At 35.3% G+C, this 21,180-nt stretch overlaps 1 long non-coding RNA gene across 1 annotated transcript in view; it reads left to right on the plus strand.

Annotated features, from left to right (window-relative positions):
• The window catches only part of LOC123569744 (uncharacterized), a 405,471-nt gene that overhangs the window by 369,787 nt on the left and 14,504 nt on the right, over nucleotides 1-21,180 (plus strand). The window contains exons 2-3 of the long non-coding RNA XR_006693529.2: nucleotides 12,783-12,838; nucleotides 15,837-15,892. This is a non-coding gene — a long non-coding RNA (uncharacterized lncRNA). The remainder of the gene's footprint in view (nucleotides 1-12,782; nucleotides 12,839-15,836; nucleotides 15,893-21,180) is intronic.

The raw sequence follows: 21,180 nt of genomic DNA on the forward strand, positions 1-21,180 counted from the left end.
AAGTCTCTAAAGAACACTTTAGGGATTAACTCAATGGTATCTCAATATGAGAAAAGGGAAAAAATGGACCACTGAGGCATTCATTGTGAAAAAAATCAAATATTTTTATAAATAATATTTACCTATAATTTTAATTTTATATAACAAAAATGCAAATTTAGTATCAATTATCTAAACTAGGGATGGGGTAGTTTTCTGTTAATGCAAACATTAATATTGAGCTCACCCCACGAACCTGATTTCTGGAAGTCTGATATAATCCTTAGGTGTCAGATCTACTTATCTCAGTGGTCTAGGGAACAGGGCAGTTATACTCAGTTGGGAATTGATGAATTACAGGGAAACATAAGGATCAAATAAGCACAAACAAGACCAGCTTCATGGTCCACCTGCATTATTTTGTTGCAGTGAAATTTTGCATAGAAAATATGTTGTCCTGTATCACATTCCTAGGTTTCAGGAGCTCATGAATATGTATTATAAACCAAATGAAGAAAGAAATCATCTAAACATAAACAGAAAAAGTTAATGGAAACTAATATTCATTGCTTATCTGGCACAGTTCTAGATGCTTTTACCTTAATTAATATCCATAGACCCCATAAGAGGCTTAAATTATTGAGCATACTTTGCAAAGAAATTAAGAAATTAGTAACTTAGCCAACATCATACAGTTAATAAAAGCAGTCAGGATTCAAAGCAAGATGAGTGAGCCTCCAAAGTCAATTTAGATTTTTTTGTTTGTTTTTTAATTTTTTATTTCCATAGGGTTTTGGGAGGAATGAGTGGTATTTGGTTACATGAGTAATTTATTTAGTGGAGATTTGTGAGATTTTGGTGCACCCATCATCACTCGAGCAGTATACACTGAACCCAATTTGTAGCCTTTTATCCTCACCCCTATTTGGATTCTTACCATCATACCAGTAGGAATGATTATGTGCACCTGTGTACTATCCTGGGGTCTTCATGCCCCTCATAATCTTTCTCCTCTTCCTTGTTCTGCCCTTCCCTGCTACTTTTTGTGTATTTCATTTATTGGCTTATTTAATGAAGGCAAGGGATCTTAACTCCTTGTGAATAACAAGAATGTGTGAGGTAAGAAAGATGTGTAAGTTAATTGCTTCTTATTGTGAGAACAATACAGGTTCAGTATCCCTTATCCAAAATGGTTGGGAGCAGAATTGTTTTGGGTTTCATTTATTTTTGGATTTTGCAATATTTTCATAAACACAATGAGGTCTCTTGGGGATTGGACCTAGGTCTAAACAGAAAGTTCATTTAAGTTTTATACACACTTCATACACATAGTCTGAAGGTAAGTTTATACAATATTTTAAATAATTGTATGCATTAAAATGAAGTTTTTGCTATGTTTTGACTGTGACCTATCACATGAAGTCAGGTGTGGTACATTTCAAATTTGGGATTTTCAGATTAGGAATGCTTAACCTGTAGTGCTATTAAAAAAATTTAATGTCGACTCATCTAAGCTCCTCTGTCTTTTTCAAATAGCCAATAATTGAGTTATAGAGAACTATGTAACTTAAGCAAAGATTGAACTCATTATATAGGCTTGGTGTGCTTGTATAAATAAACCTATCACTAATAAAGTCATTTACCATATTTCTGGGATGACTGTATTATGAAAAATTTGTGCAGTTTTCAAGAGACTTAAAATTATTTTTAACAATCCAAAAGAAAAAAGAAAAACATGATGCATATAAGTCAATGGTTATTAACCATGATGAAGTTGTCTCGGATGGGACAGTTGGCAACGTCTGGAGACATTTTTGGTTCTTACAATTCTATAGGGTGCTATTAGCATCCAAACAACAGTATCTAGGGATGCTGTTATATATCTTACCATGCACAGGACAGCACTCTTATTGCTGATCTTGTCTAGAGTTTTGTGGTGGCATCTTGAATTTTGTGGCCAGGGCATGTAAGTCTCATGTATTCCACCGTGGTCTTGGTTCTGTTAAAGGTATTTTTAAAAAGGAACATAATACAGCACAATGGTGAAAAATAAGACTCTGGGATTTAAATGTCTGGGCCCAAATCATGGTTTTACCAATTCTAACCCTGGGTCCTTGGTTTACTTTTTTTTTTTTTTCTCTTTTTCTTTTTTTTTTTTTTTTGAGAGAGAGTCTCATTCTCTTGCCCAGGCTGGAATGCAGAGGTGTGATCTTGGCTCACTGCAACCTCTGCCTCCCAGGCTTAAGTGATTCCCCTGCCTCAGCCTTCCGAGTAGCTGGGATTACAGGTGCATGCCACCACACCCAGCTAATTTTTTGTATCTTTAGTAGAGATATGGTTTCGCCATGTTGACCAGGCTGGTCTCAAACTCCTGCCTCCCAGGAATGTCAGGTGACCGTCAGGCAGTTGTTAGTCTCTCTAAAATAAAAATTGGTTGTAGCTGGCACCAAGGAAAGGCAGGCTCCTAATAGACTGAAAACACCTGAAACTGGTGGTCAGCAACTTCCTGATAAGAGTTCAGGAGCTAGGTGAATGGGCTCAAGCAGGCACAGTAACAGACAAAAAACAGACTTCAACCTGTATATGACCTTCCTCTAGGAACACTCTATTGGTAAGGAAAAAATGTCTCAAATGAGCATGTGCACAACTTCAGTAAACACACTGTACATGCAGCCCCTCCTAAATGCTGTCAGGCCACTGCACATGTAGACAGCCCACCCCAAAGAAAAATAAAGGCAAAAGAAATGCAAACCTCTGAACCATGCCAATGTATAAAAACCCCAAGTCAAGAGCCATACAGTGCTCTTGGATCTCTGCTCTTGGATCTCTCAAGTTGCTCACTTGGTCCTCTTCCAAGAGTACATCACTTCCTTTCATTCCTGCTCTAAAACTTTTGAATAAACTTTCACTCCTGCTCTAAAACTTGCCTTGATCTCTCACTCTGTTTTATGCCTCTCTGCTGAATTCTTTCCTCCAAGGAGGCAAGAATTGAGTTGCTGCAGACCTGTATGGATTTGCTACTGCCTGCAAGAATACCTTGGAAATGGCAGACACTTTACGTTAGCATAGTGAAGTGGAAAGATGGATGTCATCCTGATCTGATGACAACATGGAGTTGCCACTTCAGCCCTAACCTGCCCACTTCCGGACCTTTTCTAAATGACAGAGAAAAATAACAATATTTTATTTCTCTTCAGCCACAATATTTGTGTTTAGTACAGCCAAGCTTTATTTTAACTGGTAAAATCACCTTTTCATGTGTCATTTTGGAACCCTTGAGAGCTAACTAACTTTCCTCAACCACACTCACTCTAACAAGGATTTGTACGTCTAGCAGACTTGCTTAATTTATAAATAGACTTTTAAGACCTTTATTTTCATTTTCCCTTATCTTCCACTTATACTTAAAGTTATTAACTTGGCTTTCAGCTTTAATTTCTGTAGTTCAAATTTTGCTAGTCATATGTGCAGATAAGCAGCCCACACTCTTGACTCACACCCAATAGAGAATGTTTGCTTAACAATGAAACATATTTTATTTTCACATGGAACTTCTCTAGCCATAAACTGGAAAGCTGGATGTCCTTGCTTTTGCAAACTGCTTGGTAACCACTATTCTGACCTTATTTGATTGAGACTATTTTTGGATGCCGAAAAATGTGTATTTGTGGTTCAAAGCTTAAACTGTTTTCAAAAACTTGTTCTCTGCTGCAGTTGCCAGAGTAAGTCATGGACAATTTCCAATAGGAGAGAACAAAGTGGTTCTTAATACTATTAACAATAATACAGAAATTAAATGGGAAATGAGTAAAATCAAAGTCTCATTTAAGTGACAGAAAAGTCTTCTGCTTCATGATCATCAAGTGTGAACCTGCACTGTGTAATACCCAATGAGTAGTGAGGAGGACAAAAAGGAATAAATGGATAGATAGATAGTAGAAACACATGGCTGTTGGTATTTTTTTTTTCTATTTTCAGGTTTCTTCCTGATGCTAGAAAGTCTAATGTAGAGTATTATTTGAGGAAGTTGTCAAATTCTATCTAACTTTTTAAAAGATATACACTATGTCTTCTGAAACATACATATATTATTATAGCAAATACTGTCAGTGCCCCACCTCTATTCCCATGTGTCTTATCAATTCAGAGGACTTTGTCTGGCCATCAGATTCTGTCCTGTCCTCAAGTGGAGCAGGCCAGAAATACATAGAAGCTAACTTCCTTCTGGCAGTAGGCCTCAGACAGTGAGTTACTGATGAAAGTTGGTGTGTAAATACCCCAGTTCTCTCTCCTGTTGCATGGGATAACTCTGAAACGCATCTTTTACACCCACTCTCAGAGATCCTCAATGTGATTAAACTGGCTTAGTAATGCATAATTTTAATAAAAGATGATCCTTTGTTGATGTATACATGTCAAGCATTATCTAATTTCAGACAATGTACCTATAATCATCTGCATGATTGGAAAGGAGCTCAAAGGAGTCCAAATGATTATTTTAATCATGTAGCTCCACAGGATCTATAATATACATTACCTCCTCTGCAGGTGCTTATCAGAGAGAAAATAACAAAATTCTTGAGGGAGAGGACCAATTTTTTTTTTTAATTCCTGAAGATCTTGCATTTACTAAATATGGAACAAATGTTTCCATGTCTTCTGTGTGTCAGATGCATTGCTACGAACTGGGGATATAGTGATGTCTTTGTTCTCATGAAGCTTACCACCTAAAATGAGATTAAGTGATCAGTAATAAAACATGTTTTAATTTAAAAATGCCATGTAAACTCTATTTATTTCCTGTGTACTCATCTTTGCAATAAAACCTGCCTCTGTATTAAGCCGGACTCTCGGACCAGACAGAGGTGGGTTTTATTGCAAAGAGGAATGCACAGGGAGCAAGTATAGTTATAATACAGAACCGTGTTTTGTTGTAATGTCATCAGCATACGTAAAAGTATATTATACAGAAACAATACAATTACGCATAGTACTGTGTTTTTTGAAGGATAATATGAGGAGTATTAGTTAAATCCATCTTAGAGGATCTCTCATAAAGACACAGGGTAATTTTTCTACTCTCTAATTAAAAGGGATACTTATGCTTGTCCTCATCAACTGGTTTGCTTTTAACTTATGGCTACTATGATCCTTCTATGTTTTCCTGTTTTATATTATAGTGTTTCACTCCCTCCAATATTTGTGGCTCTCACTCTGAAATTCATTGTACTTGTTCTTATTTTTCTCTTATTATGTTTCTCTTAGTTTTTAACATGAATTTGTCTTTATGTAGTGTCCGCATATTTTTAGGCTACTTCAAATCATTCCAGAATAAGATTGTATATAAGTAACTAATCAAAAATATGAAATGATTAAAACATCTCAAAGCAAAATGTTCCCAATTTTAATAATTTACACAGATACTATTTCATTAGATAATGTTTCACCTAATCTTTATATCAGAAATTATTAGAAAACCCATACCTTAGGTCATTGTTGTTAAATTTGAATAATTTAGAATGTGTTTCAAGTTTTAAAAGTTTTATATGCTGTGGATATAAGGTAATCACACAAAAATCAGTTTTTTCTGTACTTCATATATTAACCTCCTACTTATACAGTTTTCTGGGGATTTTATTTTAGCACTCATGGAAAGGTTTTTGATCATGCTTAAAGTTTAATATTGCTGCTGCAATAACATCTGTATTTACTTTGAGGAAAATAACAATCATCCAGCAATTGAAAGACTATACTATGCAAAGGATAACCAAGAACCTTCTCAGAGTTGCAGAGTGTTATGTGTTACTGAAAGAGAGGGACGTTTACCACAATTAAGTGAAGTCTTGAGATTTAGCAGCCTTGTGAATTTTTGGTGTATAAAATTACAAAGCTCCTTTTGTGGAAAGATGGTCACTCTCAAATTTATGTCCTTTGTTTACAGATTATGTATGACTGTAAAAACTCTTGAGTTATTTAGCCATTGAAATATTAACTTGAGATAGTCTAATTCTATGTGGTTCAAATTAGTTCGATGTGTTAGCTGGGTTGGATTTTTTGCTTTTGTTTTTGTTTTTTTTTGGGGGGGCTCATTTCTTATTTAATTAAATTCCCCAAAGTACACAAATGACAAAACTGACCCATTTATTTATCTAGAAGAAAATAACAGGGAATTATTCTTTTAAAATATAAAAGGCTGTAGACAATATCAAAGGTTTCAGGCACTTTATTTTCCCTAAGTATTTTAGCTTAATTTGATGCTTCACAGGTACATGACTTTCATATAAATATACCTCAGAATTGTTTAAACCAATTTTCTTCATTATTTCTGCTCTTGTCCTATCAAGGAACTTCTTTTTTTGTTGTTGTTGTTATATTTTATTTTATTTTTTTTCCTGGGTTTTTTTTTTTTTTATACTTTAAGTTCTAGGGTACATGTGCATAACGTGCAGGTCTGTTACATATGTATACTTGTGCCATGTTGGTGTGCTGCACCCATCAACTCATCAGCACCCATCAACTCATCCTTTACATCCGGTATAACTCCCAATGCAATCCCTCTCCCCTCCCCCCTACCCATAATAGGCCCCAGTGAGTGATGCTCCCCTTCCCAAGTCCAAGTGATCTCATCGTTCAGTTCCCACCTATGAGTGAGAACATGCGGTGTTTGGTTTTCTGTTCTTGCGATAGTTTGCTGAGAATGATGGTTTCCGGCTGCATCCATGTCCCTACAAAGGACACAAACTCATCCTTTTTTATGGCTGCATAGTATTCCATGGTGTATATGTGCCACATTTTCTTAATCCAGTCTGTCACTGATGGACATTTGGGTTGATTCCAAGTCTTTGCTATTGTGAATAGTGCCGCAATAAACATACGTGTGCATGTGTCTTTAGAGCAGCATGATTTATAATCCTTTGGGTATATACCCAGTAATGGGATGGCTGGGTCATATGGTACTTCTAGTTCTAGATCCTTGAGGAATCCCCATACTGTTTTCCATAATGGTTGAACTAGTTTACAATCCCAACAGTGTAAAAGTATTCCTATTTCTCCACATCCTCTCCAGCACCTGTTGTTTCCTGACTTTTTAATGACTGCCATTCTAACTAGTGTGAGATGGTATCTCATTGTGGTTTTGATTTGCATTTCTCTGATGGCCACTGATCTTAAACAAGACCCCTACTGAGACTTGAAAAGTCATTTAAAATGCCACCATGGTTCTGCATTATAAGACTCTGTACTCCATTCTCTCAGGATGTAAGAAGAAATAATATTATACCTGAAAATAACAACTATAATAGAAACGTTCTGCTTTTTTTAAACAACCCCTCCTACACCATAGTAATTCAAGTTTGTTAATACAAAAATATAAATAATAACGGATATGAAATTAATAAACAAATCCAGCTTGGACGAAGGTGATGGGCTGGTAGAGGACATAACTTGTTGACTGTGAAAGTGTTTGCTCCAAGTTTGAAAAATGAAGATTCCTTAAGAACTAAGTTTTTTGGTGGGCCTTGTGGTCACAGGCAAGCCTGCCCTTTTATTCTGTGTTCTGAAATGATGTGGAATTTTTTCTCCAAGGCTGTCATTCCAGTACTTTCCACAGGCAAGTAATTGAATATCCAAAAGCCTGGTACTGAAGAGCCAAGCTCAACATCCTCTCTTGGCTTCCATTCTATGGCTTTTTCTGCTGAATAAGGCCTGCTGAGAATGACTAGATTGTAGTTTATTATGTTGTCCTGATTATGAATCAGTGCAATTTACAAATGTTTTGCATTTGAAACCTAGAGTTGTTTTAGGCTCATTTGCTGACATATGTGAATTTGCTAGAAAGGGCCAGGATCAAATGACATTCACCATCTGTGGAGGGTATTATGTCTAGAGCTAAGAACTGGAAACATAAAAGGGGTTTGCAAAGTGAATTGAACCTGAGTCCCAAACAAAAGCAAATACATATTCTTGCAAAATGTGTTCAAAATCATTCAATTTTGAATTACATATATTCTTGGATTTAAAAGATTATTATAATGCATACACTAATGTCAACTTTTAAATCATAATATTGAGAACAATTTAGGCTTTCAGGATATGTTTCTGTATTAAGAGAAATTATTAGAAATTATGAAATAAATAAAAAATTCCAACATATCTTTTGTTCTCAAAGTAACCCACCCCCCTGTATATAGACAGAGAATGTTAAGTCCAAGTCTCATATTTCTATCAAAACCTATCTTCAAACGTATCTCCTATCATACTCCTTCTTGTAAATGTAAGTTATAGCTCATTACTTTCCCAAGGTTAAATATTTTAGAATTAAAGAACTTGTCTCCTTTATTTTACAAGGGGTTGGAAAGGGTGATGGAGGATGGGAGCAGAGGATGGGAGCATAGGACAGGAGGATTTGAAATAGCTACTCATAGTGAACATATACCAGACACTACTACAGAACTTGGGTCTGAAACAATGAACAATCAATAAGACAAAGTCTTTAATGACATTCATATTCCAATGGGAAAAACAGAAAATAAACAAATAAATATATTTCTCAGGTGGTGGCAAGAAACACCAAAAACAAACCAGGGTAGAGAAGTAGAAAATGATTTAGATTGCATACCAGATGATCAAGAAAGGACTTTCTACGGAAGTTATATTTGCCCAGGACTTGAATTAGGCAGCAGTTGAAACAAATAAACTGGGAAGAATAGAACACCAAGTGCAAAGCCTAGGGCTGGAGTGTGCTAAGTGCATTTGAAGAGTAACAAAGAGGCTAGAGTGGTCATTAATGAGAGTGCAATGGAGACACTAGCAAGAAAGAATATTACATGTGTAGCACTGGGCCTTTGGACAAAAGTAAGAACTCCGCAGGGTTATGTTTTTGGTATATATGGCAAAAAAATATGTGAAATAAAATTTGCCACTTTAACAAATTTTAAGCGTAAAGTTCAGTAGTTTTCAGTATATTCACATTGCTATGGAACAGACCTCCAGAACTTATTTATTTTGCAAAACTGAAACTCTATACTCACTTAACAACAACTCCGTTTTACCCCTCTCTCTAGATCCTGGTAACCATCATTCTGCTTTCTGTCTTGATGAACTTGACTATTGTATACACATAGAAGTGAAATCATATAGTATGCATCTATTTATTACTGGCTTAATGCACTTATGACACATCCATGTTGTAGCACGTGCCATTATTTCCTTCTTCTTTTAGGATGAATATTCTAGTGAGTGTGTATATCACACTTTGTGTAATCAACTCATTTTTCACTGAACATAAAATCTTACAATTTTTTGACTCCTGTTTTTGTATCACACTTTAAATCCATTTATATTTTTGCAGGCGTTGTATAACTTCTTTTTGTCAATATTACTCTAGAAATTTTTTCTTTTTTGTATTAAACTTCACTGTTTTTTTTTCTACCTTCTAAAACAACTGCTATTTGTTCTAATCTTGCGTCTATCACTGTTTCTGCCATTGCTTCCTCAATACATTCAGTCTCATTACTGGCATTCATCAGAGCTAAAGTAAATTATTATTTGTAAAGGTATTTATTTCATACCTTTCTTATCCAACTAACAGCCAGCACAAAATAGGCCTTAGAACAGGCATTACACACACACACACACACACACGACTACTGGGAATCTATGTACTTTTGCAGTTTTCTCTAATTTATAACCATCTCTCTGAGTTATAGTACAAATTCTTTTCTCCTCATAAAGGCTCAATAAAGAGAGAAAAAATGCTTTTTAGGGCAAAAGCAATATCACTAGGAATACCAATTAAAATGCAAATTAGCAACACATAATAGAATATACATCATTTTATAAATAAAGTAATATACAAGGCAAACCTATAAGTAGCAAAGAACTGTGTTGATGTATTAAATACCATCATCATTGATAGTGCCATAATGAAGATAAATACATTTATGGCAGATACAATAATTTAGAAAAGAGGACTAAAAAGTTCACATGAATAAAAGGATATTAAAGCATGTATTCAATTTTTGATGGGTAGGGTTGGAGGAAGGGCATTCTAGGTAGAGGAACAGCCTAAGCAAAAGCAGGAGATGGAAGGCAGACATGCAGACTCAAATTCTAATGAAATATATTAATTTAAAGCATACATAAATTAAGCGTTCTGTAGGGAAATGGTGGGGAAAAATTGTGTTCATGCTGTCTGATAGGTCAAGCTCGGGTGATTTTATCTGATTCAGTAGACAGGCAGTGGGATGATGTGGAAAGATTATGAGAAGACAAATAATACAATCTGAACTTTCCTCTATGAGGAATGATCTTGTAACAATGGCAGATTTCAGGGAGACAATGCCTACAGACTATGAAATCAGGCGAATGGTTATTTCCATAATCCTTAGTGCAGATAACAAATTGTAAAATGTGGCAAGTAGCAATGAGGATGAACTGTGAAGAAGGGATGGAAAGGAAATATATTTTAGAGGTATACTTAACCACTTTGGGTGGTTGGGTGACTATGAGGAATTCAGGAAAGGAACGGTGCTAGAAGATTCTAGGGGCTGGAGAGCATAGCAGAAACACACCATTAGGAGTTCGGAGGGATGTGGAAGGAGGAACAGCCAGTTGAGAAGAAAGTATCATGAATTTGATTTTCAACTTGTAATGATAACTTGTCGGTCTACATGAGTCATAGAAGACAAGCGAAACCTATGGGAAATCATTACGGTGGATTGATAGGTACATGGCTATAACTAATGTTCAGATAAGGGTGGGGTTTGGGGGTACAGTAGTGGCTACAGAAAGTACAAAATAATAAAAATATATTAAGCATGTACTGCTTATGAGGAACTAGGTAAACTATTCCATGCAATTTTTTTTTTTTTGAGAAAAAACATCTTTCACAATAGTTCCATGAAGTAGTCACTACTGGCTCAATTTTCTTGAAAAAGCAGCAGACATATTAAGTAACTTACCAAACATACATAGCTGGTAGGTGCCAGAACTTGTTAGGAGCCTGTTCCTCTGACTGCAGAGGTCATTTAGATTAGTGGCCAATCTCCTGCTTTTCCTTTAGCACTATTTCTTTCTATCCTGGTCTGTTTTGGTAATAATACAGTTTTTGAAATTATATTATTTTTGATGCTGAGAAACAACTTGGGATATGCATAGTTCTAAATACCCAGAACTAATAAAATTACATTGATCTGTAGCACATCGAATTCACTAAGAAAAGCAATTCCAGATACTTTTTCCAATTTAGCAGTAATTAGGTCTAGGGAGGCTCAGGAGTCCTGTGCTCTCACTATTTCTAGAAGATGCTGCTTGCACTGCTATGCTTCCAATTATATTTTGAAGATTGTTTTTATTACCATCCCAGGAAAGAGGCAATATAACCTTGTTTCCCTTCCATTATTCTAACCAGAATAAATCTGGATTTATTTAAAGAAAAACAAACCAACAAACTACTCAAATACTTCATACCAGAATATTTTTTGTTTCTAGGCATAAAAATGATGGTTGCTAAGGGATTCAAAGAAGTGAAAGGCAAAACGAGACAAAGGAGATTGAAATAATATTTGTCTGGTGACTCAGAACAAGATTGAAATAATATTTGTCTGGTGACTCAGAACAATATGCGGTTGCTTTTGCTTTCTTCTTTTCTCTTTTTTAAAATGAACTAGTGATATTTTCTAAACTTCTGAGTGAATATAAATACCACCATTGTGCTACTGACCTATTTATGTCCTCTAGATATTTCTAACTGAACAAAGACAGTTGAAACATTAAATTTTAAATATTTTCAATATTAGAAGAAACTCTCTTGCTTTTTTTTGTTTTTTGTTTTTTGTTTTTTTTTTTGAGATGGAAAACTGTCACTTGGAAAAAGGTGGGAAAATGTGCTTTGGTGTTACTACTGGAAACCTCCCCATTGGGATGTCTGATGAAGGCAAATGATGAAACTGTTAAAAATATAAGTCTATTTGGGGATTGGCACATGTTGGGTGCAATAATTAGTGAGTTGACCTGCAAGCACGCACAGCATCTAGTAACTATGATTTGGTAAGATAATAAACTTTTATTAGTACTTACATTTGGGGAAAATTGTAAACAGCTCCTTTCTAATGCACACTACTGTTAAGGTCTCACATGGAAGCCGGATGGGGACCTATAAGGGCCTTAACTCTTACTCAATGTGATGGCATCATTTAGCTTCAATTATTATTATTATTTTTTTGCTATTTACAAACAAGTGATTAGGTCAAATAATTACTTTTATCAGATTCAAAGCACTAGGAAATCAAACCATTTGTCTAAGATATCACTGGGTCAAGCTTTTCTTCAAATCAAGAAAGGAGTTATTTTCTTGTCAGAGGGAGACATATGAGAAATATTTTTATGCTCTTTAAAACTAAAAGCAGTAATTAGGGTTTGCAGTTGAAATATTCCCTACCCAGCTTCTTGTACCATATACATCTTATAATATGGTCATCAGGTAGCTGACCACAGTGGCAGACAGTTCTACAATTTTGTTTTTGAACGGAATTTCACATATGCAAATTTAGGAAGCGAACACTGTCCACTGGTGACCAGATAAATGAATTATGCGTTGTTGATTGAAAGCAAAACAGATTGATTATTTACGTGACGGTTTTAAAGATATCTTACATATTGGCAGAATTTAAGATTAGATAAGAACTAAGTTTCAAAAGCACCAAGAACTGCAAAAGAAATAAAATATTGTCATAAATAAGCACTATGACATAAAGCTCTCCAAAGCATAGGAAAGAGTAATGGCCTATGTTGGTTCTTTGCAGGACATACAGAATGGAAGAGATAAACGCTTGCTGACCATCAGGAAATGGACAAAATGGTGAGTGCTTTCAGTGGGAATAGCCTGGAAAATAATAGAGTTCCTTTCCCTTCAAATCCCAGTTTGCTCAGACATCTAGGTATGCATACGTAGAATTTTCTCATAATAATTCCTGATATTGAGAGAGCCCTGAGTACAATGTAAGTTCTCTGAGAGCCAGGACTGTCTCATTCATCAATGAGTTTCTAGCTTCTAATACATGTTCTAGCACATAGGCACATAACACATATTGGTGAATGAATAAATGATTTTTAGAAAGATCTTAAGTCTTCCTCTTCTCTACATACATCTTATTAGCAGACCTAATTAAAATGTGAACCATCTTGGGTTTCTGTCTTCATTGGAAGAGCCCATCTGGGCTCATCAATCTCATCCTCTTCACCAAACAACTTCAAGTCACATAGCATATGTTTAGTAATTTATCACCTTTACAAAATATAAAACTGTGCAAGGGAGTAGTTGCAGTGTAGAAAATTTCATTAACATAGCAAATTCAATCCTCCTACCCATCTTTTCAGCACTGCAAAAGAACAAATGAATGCCCAAATTCAAGAAATGATAGTATTTATATAATGCAACTATAATATTGCACTATTTATTATGGTATGACTGGAATAGCTCAGTTTACATATCCATTCAAATTGTTCAATATATTATGGGATAATTCAGAATAAGACTAAATTGTTCAGTGCTGAGTTTCCAAGTGTTAAAAAAAACAAATTGTGAGTGCCAAAAGTCAGAGATTTTTTAAAAGTATTCACAGCAACAATAATTCTGCCACATCAAATGCTTGAACATATACTGTTTTCATCAAGCCTTGAGCTCTATACTTATTTGAAAAATGTATTTATGAGCAAGAACCTGAAATGCTGAATGACAACATTTTTAATAATTTACTTTAGAACTTCTGATAATGCAGTTATCATTTTTTATATCTCCATATATTATTCAAGTGTGCATTCTGAATACCTTTAACAGAATGCAGTTTAGTCTGCCAGGAGGCATTTATACTGGCGATAGCATGGATGTGGGAGCAAAGCGGAGGGTGGACAAGGTCCAGCAATCAAGTACTGTCCATTTACCTTAATTGTCATATGTCCAGTTCACAGCTGTTGCCCTTGACATGTTTCTGAGAGAGGTTCTGTCTAATAGTGTATTTCAATGTGAATGAATGATACTATAATATTCACTAAATATGTATTTGATATGATCATTTATGGACTTATTAATTGAAACATGCACATTTCTAGATGCTGGGGCTATAGCAATGAATCATATAGGTAAATTTCCTACTCTTACAGAGATTACTTTGGAGAGATACAGATTAAAAAATTAGTATGTCAACTGATTAATAGATGTGATCAAAAATATAATAAGAGTCCTACAGAATGATATTGGTGTAACAAGGAAAGGCCCCTCTAAGAAGGTGGCAGAGACCTGAAGGATATCTGAGAGTGATTCATGCAGAGGAACCCGTGAGTGCAAAGGTGCAGCTGGGAGCCTGAGTGGCATGTGAACTTGACATAAAAGGAGCCAGTGTGGCGGCAGAGGTGAGAGGGAGAGGGAGAATGGCAGAGATGAGCAATAAGAAAAAAATATTCCAGGGAACTATATCACGTAATGCCTCTTAGGCCATGATGAAACCTTTCGGTCACATTCTGAGTGAGATGGGAGCCTTTGGAAGGTTTGAGTGGAGGGGTAAGGTGATCGATTTCACTTGCATTTTAAATGACCCACTCTGGGTAATACAGAGGGGTTGGACAGCAGGTAGAAAAGGGGATAGATTAGATTAGAGGGTTGCTGTAGAGATAATGAGATAGTTAAAATTCTGAATACATTTCGAAGACAGAACTGAGAGGCTATATTGATGGTTTGCTTGTGGGAAGAAAGAAAAAAAGTACAGTGGTAAGAATGACACCAAAATTTTTGACCAGAACAATTGAGAATGAAGAAAGCAATGCCATTAATTAAAGTGGAAACTCATAGAGGGGAAAAGATTTGGGGATAAAAGTAAAAATTTAGTTTTGGACATGGCACATTGAACTACTTATTATAAATTCAAACGGAGATGATAAGCAGAAATTATATAACCAATTTCAGAGTTCACTAAAGTGGTCACAACTGGAAATATAAACTTTGGGGTCATCAGGATGTAGACGGTGTTTAAAGCCAAGCTACCAAGCTAGGTCATCTAGGGAGGGAGAAGGAAATGCAGAAAGGAGCCCTGGAGCATTACCACATTGAGAGAATGACAGTAAAGAAGTTTCAAAGGAAGGAAAATTGTATGTTCCTTTCTCCTGTTTAACAGATACTGACTACTGGTCGACCAGTTTTTTTCTCAAAAGGAGGTCCTTGGACCATCTGCCTGAGAAACATCTGAGGTGCGCATTTGTTATGCGGATTTCTGGTTCCACCACTTACTAAATCAGAAACTCTGGGAAGGGCCCCAGTGCTTGTGTTTTCCCAAGTTTACCAGGTGAAACTTGAGCCTACTGAAGTTTGGAAATTAGTGGTTCCAAAATGTTTTATTCATAGCATGTCTAGAAAATGATACAACTTGTACAGCATATTGAGTAAATGGATAAAATGCTGATGTGGGCAGAAGGGATGGGCCTGGAGCCCTGGCTGCCCAGGCTCTCCTTAAAGTGTGAGGGGATCAAGATGCTGGTTGTACCTATAATCAATCTGGAGTCAAATGAGGGTGCTGTGGACACAATTTAAGTCTGTTACACATAAAATTAACTTTTTACAAAACTATTATGTTTATACATTTCTTCCAGTGCATATGGGGGTTACTGAAGTCATGGAATCAGGGATTAACCAATATCTTATTTAAAATATCTGTTTCAGTCACAAAGGCAAATATAAGATAACCTAAAATCCAAAGGAAATTTCATAGTCTAGAAATTCATAGTACTAAATTTTAGGAAAGAAAATTTAAAGGGTCTTTAGTTTCTATATCATTAATGAATTCTCTTTCTTGTTTTTCCTCACACAGGCGTTTAAAGACTAAACGTCTTGTTGAACAGCGAATTTTATGTATTTAAGCCTAAGGTAATATTAAGGTAACATTTCCTAAAACCTATTGAGTAAAATGTTAACGGTTCCGTAGTTGAGATACTGTGGGGCCTGCTATACTTCCTTGGTGGTTAACAATTCACACAATGTTATCAAGGAAAGAATTTAAAAATAAAAGAAACAAAAACAAAACCCAAAAAACAACACACACACACACACAACACAACTTATTATTCACCCCAATATACCCTAGATGTATTTAATCAAAACAACTATTTCTTTGAAAAAGTATTATTAACATCTTAAATGTTAATACTGTTTCTCAGAACCCAACATAAGAAATTCTGGCCTAGAAAATTGTTACAACATGACGTGTCAACAACTCCAAGACAGTTTAGTATAATCTGTATATTAGATAACTAACTAGAGCAAAATGATAATGAATGAGGTGATTAGAATTAAGAAACTCTCTGTAGCACACGAATCTTGCCAGTAAAGAAAAATGTGGTAGTGGGAAGGAAAAGATAGGGCAGCGGAAGAATAGAAATAGGGATGATGAACTTGTGCCTAAATTCTGAGAAATAAAAAAAAAAAGAAAATTGCTCACTCTATGGTGGGGTGTGTGTATGTATCTGAAAAGTATTGTGAAAGATCATTCATTAAGTTGATACTACGTACTGACATTGGAGATGAGAAACCAGTCAGAGGTCTCTCCCTGGAGGGTAATGTAACAATAAGCTGTTGCTGCATAAGAAACCACCCTCCAACTCAGTGGTTTAAAACAACAGCCATAAAATTAGATCATGATTCTGTGGGTATGGCACTTGGGCCAGGTACAGCTGAGTGATGCTACTGGTTTAGCTAGACTCATCATGTGTCTATGGTCAACTTCTGGTCCACTAGACAGCTCTTCTGAGTTTTCACCAACTGTATGCTGGGGCAGAGAAGGCTCGTAGGCCACATATCTTCCATCAACCAGGAGACTAGCCTGCTCTTGGTCATGTTGTTCACAGGGTTTCATTAGCAGCAGGAAAGGAAGGTCTCTTGAAGCACAGGCTATGAACTTGCACAACATCATTGCCACCAGATAGGTCAAAGAAAGCTCAAGGCCGGCCCTGATGTAAAGAATGCAGCAGTAGACTCCACCTCTTGAGGGGGTAAGCTAAAAAGCGGTGTGTTCTTTTCTGAAATCTACCCCAGCAGGTGATGGAAATGCACTGTGAAGACAGCTAGTGGAATGAGAAGGAAGACAGGAAACCAAGTTTGTAGAAGGGGCACAGATAGAAAGAGAAGTAAAGTAATGGAGTAATGTGAGGTCATATAGACCGGCAAGATTTGGTTACAGTGATCCTGTAGATTTCTCTGAAATCCAACCTTTGTAGACTAAGTAATAATGATTAATACTCTTGCCAAGTTTTCTAAAGTTTTCTTTAAATTATATATCATTAAATATTATCTCTCTAAACTATCTGTAGAATCCTTCTATACCAAGTGTACCCCATGTACCTATGCTCAGACAGAACTGCTCTCATACTTGATAGTGGCAACTTCAGAGTCAGGGGTAAAACTGACATTCATATGTCCAATAGATACAAATATCTTAGTTATAGACCTGGCATCTTACCAAATCTTTACACATAGCTTTTGTTAATATGTGGCAACATGTTCCAGGTGTTTTTAATTTAAAGTTAATAAAATTCTAGAGCTAAAACTGCAGATATTTTCAACAAATCCTGGGAAATGGAGAAAAATGGAGTAGATGGTTATAAATAAGCTTAAGATCTTACGTAATTTTCAGAGGGAGTTTATAGATACAGACTTGTCCTTTTAAAATACTCATTTTAATATGTAATACATATATAACAAGAATGAAATAAAACATATATAACAAGAACTTTTAATTCTCTGAAATTATATGCTGTTCCAAAAATTATGTGATGGACAATATCACTCTCATTCCAGTTTCCTTGTTCACTGTCTTCTCACTAGATGAACCACAATTACTGATGTCTTATGTATTCTTATAGAACTGTATATATATTTATCGTTTTTGTTTCCATCTTCATCTTCGTTACCTAAGAGATAACATACTACATCTACTGTTCTACACTGTAATTTTTCCTAATTCACGAGTTAAATCAATCTATAACATCAAGCTTCCTCATGTTTAAAAGTGCTGTATTTATCTCCAATTGCATACCAAAAATTAATCAGTCCTTTTTGGAAAGACAGTTATACTCTCCAATATTTTGTATTTACTCTCCAACATTTTCTATTTATAAGCCATGCTAAAATGAATGTTCTTTTAGATGTGGCTTTGTTAAAAATGCCAGTATATTTGTGAAAAGAATCACAGGACAGGAATTGCTAAGGTAAAGAAGAATGTATGCATTTGTCATTTTGACAAATAATGTTCAATTACTATTGATCGAGACATTTAGCTCTGCACAATTTGAAGATTATTTTGTTACAATTTACAAAATGCTTTCCTTTATGATTTTGAGCATTGTCTCATATTCAACTCAATATTATAAATTTCTCATTTCTTTCTTAACTTTGTAATTTTTTATTCATTTTCATACTCTATATTATGATTTATGGTTATTATTTTAATTATTTAGTCTACCTGGCATTTATCTTGTGTAAAGTGTAATGTAGAGACCTATTTTTTCAAGTCTACTCAGGTGTTCCAATCCATTTATTGACTAATATATATTTTTATTGATAATTAGAAATAGTATCTTTATTATCCTGATTCATTTTTGATGTTGTTTTCTTTCTTGTTCTTATTTTTTGATGCCTCTTCTATTTGTATTAGATATCAAACATTGATTTTTCCTAGGAGTAAATAGTTAAGTAGAGGAAAAAGTTGTCATAGTTTGGCCAGGTCGATGAGGAATGATCTAGGTAGGGAGTTGCCACTGAAAGGAAAAGACAGCATGAAGGAAGGCAGTATCTAAGAAAAGCTAGACAAAGAAGGTTATACATATATATATCTACATATCACATTATACCATGGATATCTATACATACATACATATATAGTGGAGAGAGAAAATGAAAGACATCTTTAAACCATACCTTTATGGGAAGGGAAATACACAGAAGGATTTAGGAATAATACAAAATCTATAAGCTCCCATAGGGATGGAAGATTAGGATGAGATTTATCCTTAGCATTGTGGTCTGCAGTAGTAGGCACAACAAATAGTACCTCCCTTTCCTACTCCAGTTATGAAGCAAAGTTTCTCCCTCCTTACTGATAGAGGCAAAATTAGAAGTCTGGACTGTGGGACTGTTAACAACAAAGAGGGCCTGCTAATCCTGAGCTCCAGAATTCTTTATATTTAACCACTTCATCAAGGCAGTGCAAGACTGGAGATGCTTCCCTCAAGAAGAGCTTGTTCTCCCTGGAGTGCAGCAAAACTGCCACTCACTGCAGGCATCTTGCTCCCTAGAGGAACAGAGATAGAGCAGAACAGAGCTGCTCCAGATGTTTCCAAACGGGAACATGGCTTCGGATAACTCAAGCAGAAGCAGAATCAATAAAAGGACAGTGAAAGGCAAGAAGGGTGTCAAAACCTTTCATCTAGGAAATCAGAAGGAGGAAAAGGTATTTCCTACAACATTAGATTTCTAGGCCTAATGAATGATGAGAGAAATGATCCCCGAAATAGAACAAGAAGTCATCCATTTCAAGCACACTAACCAACTAAATGCCTATTCCTATAGGTAAAGGCATAATCAGGTAGATGCTATTAGAAATTGTAAAATGAGCCAAGGTTTTGTTGTTATAAAAATGATAAAGTATTTATTAGGAATTTTTCAGAATAAATAGGTAAAAACACAGAATCACTCATTTACTGCCACTGGTCATAAAGAGGAAGAGTTGTCATAATCACTATTGTTATACAATTGTATCCCAAAAGAAATCTATAATGATTATATTCATAACAATTTAGAGATGAAAAATTTGCCCTGATTGCTTGTGGCTAGGTACCCCGCCACACACATACACATGCATGTGTTCCTATACACACTTATGCACACATATATGAGTACACACATACACACACAACTGATTTATTTAAAGTAACAGCAAAAACCACGATTACTTTTGCACCAGCCCAATAACTGAGGGAAAATGAGAATGCCCTGCACTCTAGTCAGTTACTAAATAATGTAAGCAGACACACAGAAGCCTTAGCTGGACTTTCCTCGTGCATTTATACTTTTCCTTAGTGTTTGAAATCTGCTTTTCAACTTCAAAACATTTTCTTGTTCATTTAAGGAGAGGCATTACAGAAGTATGATCTTTGAAAAGGTTAAGATTTTACTAACCTAATTCAGTACACCCACAAGGTAATGAGTAACTATTATCCATAATACTGACAAAGATATGAAATTTCTGAAAGTTTACTAAGCTTCAAATTAGAAACTGATGGCTTGCAATAGTATTTAAATGGCTGATTCCAGAAGTTAAAGGAAAAAAATGATTTTCAAATAATGACATAAGAAGTAAAAAGAGAATTCTCATTTAATTACTCTCATTTGTGCCATCTACTATTTAATTTCACTAAAATATTCAATAATGCTGAACTGAAGATCAGTTGGCTTCACTACAATATTGATAAATAAATTACTTCATTTTATTCTAAACTTTGGAATCCATGTCTTCATTACTTTAAACTGTAAAATTTGTAAAAGCCATATAAAGAAGTTAATTCACAGATAGCTGTATCACCACATTACATTTCCATTGCCATATCATAAATCAATAGATTTGTACTTGTGTAAATTGTAAGACACATATGTTTTCTGGATGTCTGCTTTAAATATATTTGTGTCCATGGTGTTGGAAATATTAGATGGAATATGTGAGTTCTTACTTTGTTGCTCATTTCTCTAATACTTCTAAAAGTACACTCTCCAGATTGGCAGTGTTGGCATTACATTATTAAAAGCGCAAATTCAAACCATCCCCCAGACCTGCTGAATTAGAAATTCTGGGGGTTAAGACCTGGAAATATACATTATAACAAGTCCTGCAGGAGAGACTGATGCATGTTAAAGAGTGATAACCGTAGTCCTATGTGAATCCATACTGTCCATTTCAAAATTCTCTCTCTGAGTCGCAAAAACTCAGATAAATGCATCTTAGAGATTCATAAGGACATGGCAGTGGAAAATTTGAGTGTCACATTGAATGTCTCTTTAGGTAAATAAATATATTGGTGGGAATTGTGTCAGTTTCTTAATCTGAAGAACGTAGGTTTGGGATTAAATTGTGTAGATATAATACAGGATGCAAGGATGCCTAACAC

The sequence above is a fragment of the Macaca fascicularis genome, chromosome 17, assembly GCF_037993035.2.
Source record: "Macaca fascicularis isolate 582-1 chromosome 17, T2T-MFA8v1.1".
In the NCBI taxonomy this organism is placed as follows: Eukaryota; Metazoa; Chordata; class Mammalia; order Primates; family Cercopithecidae; genus Macaca; species Macaca fascicularis.